Raw genomic sequence first — 6,557 nt, 5'->3', positions numbered from 1 at the left:
TTCATAGTTTCTAGGGTCAGAAGGGACCTGAGCAGATCATCAAGTCCGACCCCCTGCAAACACCTAAATACAAAAGTAGCCTTACTCGTGATGTGAGTAACACTCATGCTTAATCATTGAAAGAGTGTGGGGCCAACAACTACAACATTCCCATTACTGTTCACATCAATCATTCTTCTCTGAAATTCACTATAAACCAGATGTGTTTGCTATTAGCTAGAAAGTGTTACATGCTAAGAGGGATAAGGAGTGATTTATTACCACTCGGATGATTCAAATTAAAAACTCAACTGACGACAGTGTTTCAAACTGTGTAAATAGCTATAATATATTTAAAGTTTTATATCTCAGTTATAAACCTTAATGTGATTCTAAAACTTGGTGAACAAAGTCTCAAATCTTAAGTTATATCTTATCGTAGCAAAATTACATAAAATACAAATCAATAGGGACATTAAAGGGGAAAATGTGTGTTATGGGGCTTTTTCCTTCATTAATGTTATAAAATCTAAAATACAATAAAAAGTCAGTGTTATAGTTACTTGGGAAGACAAGCATCTTGCATCATTTGGTGTGTTTTTTTGTATAATGTTAACATATAGAAAATGATTTGAAAAGACAAATTATGATCACTCCCTCTGAACATTGCCTTCATGTCAAGCCAATGAATTTAGAAAACCCTATTTATCGTGTTGATAAATATATGAAAACGGGCTAAAACAAGCCATTCTTGACTATTGCAACAAAATAGCAGATATCTAATAATACATTGGAAGGGTCATAGGTCCCTTGTTCTGAATCATTTTATACCTGAGGCACTCCTTGGTAAACTTGAGGCACCCCTCAGAAAATGTCAGCTGTTTTTGATTATTTTTTTTCTTGTGAAGAACTCAGACCATAATAGGTTAGAAAGGTTTCAACACTGCAAAGTCCTATTTGAAATCATTTGATTTTTCTAGTGAATGATGTTTTCACACCTAACAGTGCTAAAATACTATGTGGCACCTTGTGACACCCTTCAAGGCATCCCAAGCTGCCATGGCACCCTGGCTAAGAATCATGATATATATGTTGATAGAATATACCTACCAATCCTGGAAAGTATCATTCTAGGCAGTTTTGTGTCTGGGAAGATCACGTTAGAGGATTAAGATCGGAGAGGCCACATCTACATGAGACACTGACTGCACAGTAGCCCGATACTACTGTGCAGTAGCATCTCATGGCAAAAACTGTGACATGATGCTACTGCGCAATAGTATTAGGCTACTGCGCAGTAGCATCACAAAAATGCATTTGTTGGTGTTACTGTGCAGCAACGACTGTGCAGTCAGCATCTCACGTAGACATGGCTAGACTAGTATTAAAGTCCTTGCAATTAATGTACCATTTAACATGCCACCAAATACATGCTCATATAAAATCTGTTGTGTCTATTCACAGTATGTCATTTGTCTCTTAAGAGTTTCTCCTTTTCATTTACAAATTCCTGTTAAATTTGGACTGTACCATTACTAAAGTGGCAGTGAGACACAACACTAGAGTTATCAGCAGGAACCCTGATAAAAAAAAAAAAAAATCGCAAATTCTTTGATTAAACACCCCCCTCCCCCATCCTTACTTAAAATGAAACACCTTCATTCATATATGTATCAATTGAACACAATGTTTTATTGGTATATTTACAATTTTAAAACAATTTGGAAGCCTACCAGTGCCTCAATCATTATAATAAAATAAATTCTAAATACCTATAAATTTTGGTATTTAATTTTGAGCTTATCATGGAAAATCAGAGCTCCCCCTGCCCCCTTAGCTCACAGAACACAGGTCCAGGGCCCTCACTCCTGAGCCACAGCCCCCCAGCCCTGTCAGTGCCCCTCGCTGTTCCCCACAGCACCCATGGCCCTGCTGATGCCTCTGACTTCCCACGCACAGCACTGCTTGTGCCCCTTGCCCCCCATCTCCAGCCCCTGCCCCCCCCAGCCCTACCAGAGGGGGGCTCCCAGCTGTCAGGGCTATGGGGCCAGGGACCCAGGTCTGCAGCCCCCTGCCCCCTGCAGCAGCACATGAGCCCTGGCTGCTGCCTACAGGAAATGGTAACTGCTGAAAACATAGCAGAGCACAGAGCCCAGCTCCCCCCTCCCTTGCCCCCCGGGCAGCATGGCTGGAGCGAACCCTGTGTGGGGCGGGGACAGGCTGCATGCTGTGGACTCAGGCTCCCTGCCCTGCTACCCTCCCCTGGGGCCTCTGCAGCCCAGTGGGTGGGACCCAGTATGGCAGGGCAAAGCGGGGCTAGGTGGGGAAGCTCCTTGCCATTGCAAGCCCCATGTTATCCTGGTGAGGCATTCCCTGCCCACCCAGAAGCAGTGGAGGCAGTGGCACATGCTTGTGTAGGCAGGGGGCACCTTGCCAGGGCAGTGCTGAGTTTGCAGCAGCAAGGAACTTCCCCATCTGGCCCTGCTGTGCTCTGCTGGGTCCCACCCGCTGGGTTGTAGAGACCCCAGGGGCGGCAGCAGGGTGGGGAGCCTGAGCCCGAAGCAAACAGCCCACACCCCTCCTCCCCACCCTGCGCACAGATCTGGGGGGGCACAGGTCCCTCTTGGCCCTCCAGGAGTGCACGCAGTGGTGGGGACCCGGCCTCATCCTCCCCACCCCCCGGATGAGATACCCACAGCCCCATCCTCCTCCCTGCTGGAGCCCTGTGGCTGCACAGTCCAGCCCAGGGCCCCAAGCCCCACTCACTGTCTGGCTGGGCAGCAGCCCCAGTCCTGCCCAACTCCTTCCCTCCCTCCCTACGGAGCCTCAATCCCTGCTCCCCCCTCCCCACCCCCAGACTTGCCTATGGGAACTGCTTTCCAGGCTGCTTGGTAACCATGTGCATATACATGCATATGGTGCCCCCTGCCTCACCATTGTCCTCCTGCTCCCCCCAAGCCCCTTGCAGGCTTGAACTCTACCAGCCTGCAGAGACCTCTTTGCAAAAGTGCAAAATTTGTGTTTCTCCATTAAAATGAAAAATCTGCATTTTTCTCAGGTAAAAGGGGAAATGCACAGTTTTCCCCATTTTTCTGTGGAAAACGGAAAATCCAGATCCCTGGTTATCAAAGTTTAAAATGTGATCTCAGGACTTTGTCCTTACACTTGCAAGGTATAGGGACATTAGATGAAGCACTGACAAGAAACAAATGGAAAAGGAGAGATCTCTTGCGTTACTGTTTGGCAGCCCTTTGATTAACCCAAGTGAGGAACTGCTACAGTGCAAGAGATTTTGAAGTTAAATAAAAGAAAATTCAGACAAGTTGTTTCAGAAGAGCCCTTGCCAAGACAGGGATAAAAAATCCTTATTGTAAAGTGATCAGTAATTAAGGATTTCACAGGCTAGTTTTAATTACCATCCTCATTTTCTTGATCTTTGAATTTTCACAAATCTCAACTGGCAGCTAACATTATTTTGTACCTACGCAACATTGATTACGTAGGTACATCAGGGCAGCTCAAGAATAAGATTGGTCTCAGTTTAGAATGTCCATCTCTTGTTGAATTCTCTCACCCTAAAGGTTCTATACTCTTTCTTTTATATTTCTCAAATGTTTTAAAATTAATTAGAGAGCTCATCATATCATCAGTAAAACACTTGACTGAATGCATGGAATTTGCTGTAGAATAATTTGAACTAAAAGGGCTTTCATTCTGTCTGTAGAGTGGCAGATTGATAAAAAATGTTGGGGGATTTACAGGTCTTAAATGAATGAAAAACTGTTTTGAATAAAGTATTGTTACAGGGAACATTACAGTTCAGTCCCGTTAAGTTTCCATCAGTTACAAGTGTTTTCTTGATCTCTTCTGTACATCCCCTGTGAAAACCACAGTCCCTCATATACTTCTTGAGTGTAGTTTGTTTATTAGGATATTCCAGTCTTTCAGGTTTCTCAAACACTAAGGTACTCGTTTTCCAGAACACCTAACTTTCTTACCCTTTGATATCTGTTTTTCCTCAGTTGTATTTTTTTGTCTCTGTCAAATGTCATTCAGTCAGTAAAACATAATATTCAGATGAGGACAATTCTAATTTGACAGCTTTTCATCAAAAGACTGGCAAAGAACAGAGATACAAGTCATTTCTTGCTTTATAGAGTAACTTAATAGGAAAACCAGATAATTCAGCTTTATGTAGCAGAGAAAATCAGAAGAACCCAAGTAGAGAGAAAATGTCACCACTAATACCACTAGCTAATAAAAGTGCAAACTACAAAAAATAAAAAAAACATATTGTGCTTTGCTCTTTCATATTAGCACAGATTTAATCAGCACTTATTGTATCCAGTGTAATTGTGGATTAAACTCTCTGCAGCCTTTTCGTATGGTAAATATAACAGTGCAAAGTATATGAATTTTTAATACCTTTTTTCAAAATCTTGTGAAAACCTGGTTGGCTATGAAAATTTAGAAGCCATAACTTGAAGCCATAAGCAAATTAACTAGAACAAGGGTAATACCTTTTGTATACAATCCAGACATGCTTTCAGAGTTCAGGGTGAATTCTTGAATTTATACTTCGGTACCTGGAAGTAATTCTCTACACTGAGCATAAATTTGCATGAGGAATATAGCTGGAGTTTTTTCTCATTTGTTCAGCAGCAGTTCCTTGGTTTCTTTATAATTTCCAAAAAGATTTAGAGCCATGTTATCCTAAACCAGTTCAGGGGAGAGGAAACCACAATATTTAACTTTCCCTAAGGGGTGGGATATGTCATGAACTACAACAAAAGGAGCTATGGATCCTAGAGAATCCTCCGGAAACGAGTGTTGTCTCTAGTAATTCTTGCCTGCCCCTGGTTTAGACATCTAGGAATTCACAAGGCAAAGCTGTTCTCTTGCTAATGGTTCCACTCAAGTTCAAGTACAGGTTAGCAGGATGAGAGCTACCCCAGAGCTGCTCTTCCTGGAACACCTGCTAAAGTCACAAATGCACGGGACAGGCTTATAGATTGTTAGGCTGTGTTTTGCACTGCTTCAATCTGTATGTAAGGTTTGTGAATCTGGAAGAAATCAGCTTGAAAAGAGCCTTTAATTATTGAGGTATCTGAGGAATTTAATGAGAAGAGATGGCCCAAAGTCTTGCAAACAGCTTAGTCTTCATACAGATATTCAGTTTGTCCTGGGAGAGTTGCTGCTTTCCCAGAAAAACCATGAGTGTACAGATGTTTAGGCTGTTTTCCTCCAGAGTAAAAATGTCTGCTCTAGGAGAAAAATAACCTGGGAACAACCAGAGTCGAATCACTCCTAGGGGAGTTTCTCCTGGCAAATTGAATGTACGTGCCGGGGGCTCTCTCAAAAGGCAGCCTAGTCCTCCAGCATCCTCCCTCCCTCCCTCTCTCCCTCCGCCCCTCCCTGGGAGACTGTGTATCACTCACTGGACTCCACTGCTCCATCAGGGAGCCAAACACACCTGCCTCAAAATCCCCACATTGTACTGCAGGGAAACACAGCCTGATCCTGGGTCTGCCAGTCAGAGGTGCTCTTTGCACTGCTGCCACTTTGTCACCAGGCAGACTAAGGGGGGGACAGAACAGGCTGAGATGTGTGCATAGGCCCTCACTACCTTCTCCCTGCCCCGTCTGCAGTGTCAGTACTGCAAGGTCTCCACTCTTCAGGGCGTCAGCATTCAAATGTTTCTACACTCAGCTCTGGGTAAGTTTCTCTACCAAGAGAACAAACCTGGGAGAAGTCTCCCAGTTTATTTGAAAGCGTGCATACGGCCTTAGTCTCCTGCACCATACAAGTTTCTCCCATTTAGGTCCATGTTCTGGGGGCTAGAAAAGAACAGGTAACCTAGGATTCATTTAGGTGCCTGTCTCTGTCAGTCTTTGGTGAGAGTTAGTGTACTTCTGAGTTTACTGGTACTGTTTGCAGTAGTGTTCAAATGTGCACCTTTTGGATTACATAGTGATTTCCTTAGAAACTTTTGAAAGGGATTGAGAGTATTAGTTTGGGGTTTGTTTTAAAGAAAGGAAGTTGTGTTTGGTTGTTCAAAGTTGTTTTTTTTTGCAATCCTGGTTGCAGCAAGAAGTCTGTCTGCACTCCCTATTTATCACCTTTTCCCCTCATTGTCCTTTTTTTTTCTTCCTTTTGCTCTGGAAATTATTTGACCCTCACTTTGTACATTTCCTTGTATTTCAGTGTTTATAGTTCACTATAAATTTAGACTTTGAATACTCAACAAATGAACCCCAGAGAAGTTGTTTTTCTCTCAACTGTGTTTAAAAGGAGGTCACAGCAGTGGTGGCCAGCATTCATATTCAGACTCATTTTGCTTGCTTTCAAGATCATAATTAAAGAGTAATCTCATTGTCTGTTTCTAATTCATATTAACTTTTCCTTGTTCCAATCATTTGTTTTGGTAAGTAACTGTAGAGGCATCTCTTTCCTTCCCCTCCTCTCCCAAATGCTATTGGGTAGTGGACTAACTAGTTGAAGTTTGAGGTGATCTGTTCCCTAACCCATCCTGTAAATATCGATGCTAACAACAGTGTCTTGTGTTTTTTTTTTTTTCT

General features: G+C 42.9%; 1 protein-coding gene across 12 annotated transcripts in view; it reads left to right on the top strand.

Moving 5' to 3' along the window:
* APBB2 (amyloid beta precursor protein binding family B member 2) overlaps positions 1-6,557 on the top strand; it is a 364,788-nt gene that overhangs the window by 213,645 nt on the left and 144,586 nt on the right. The window lies entirely within an intron of this gene.

The sequence above is a fragment of the Gavialis gangeticus genome, unplaced genomic scaffold, assembly GCF_001723915.1.
Source record: "Gavialis gangeticus isolate Ggan-Ray unplaced genomic scaffold, GavGan_comp1, whole genome shotgun sequence".
In the NCBI taxonomy this organism is placed as follows: domain Eukaryota; kingdom Metazoa; phylum Chordata; order Crocodylia; family Gavialidae; genus Gavialis; species Gavialis gangeticus.
The sequence above is the reverse complement of the archived record's forward strand: the minus strand, read 5'-3'. Positions and strand labels throughout refer to the sequence as shown.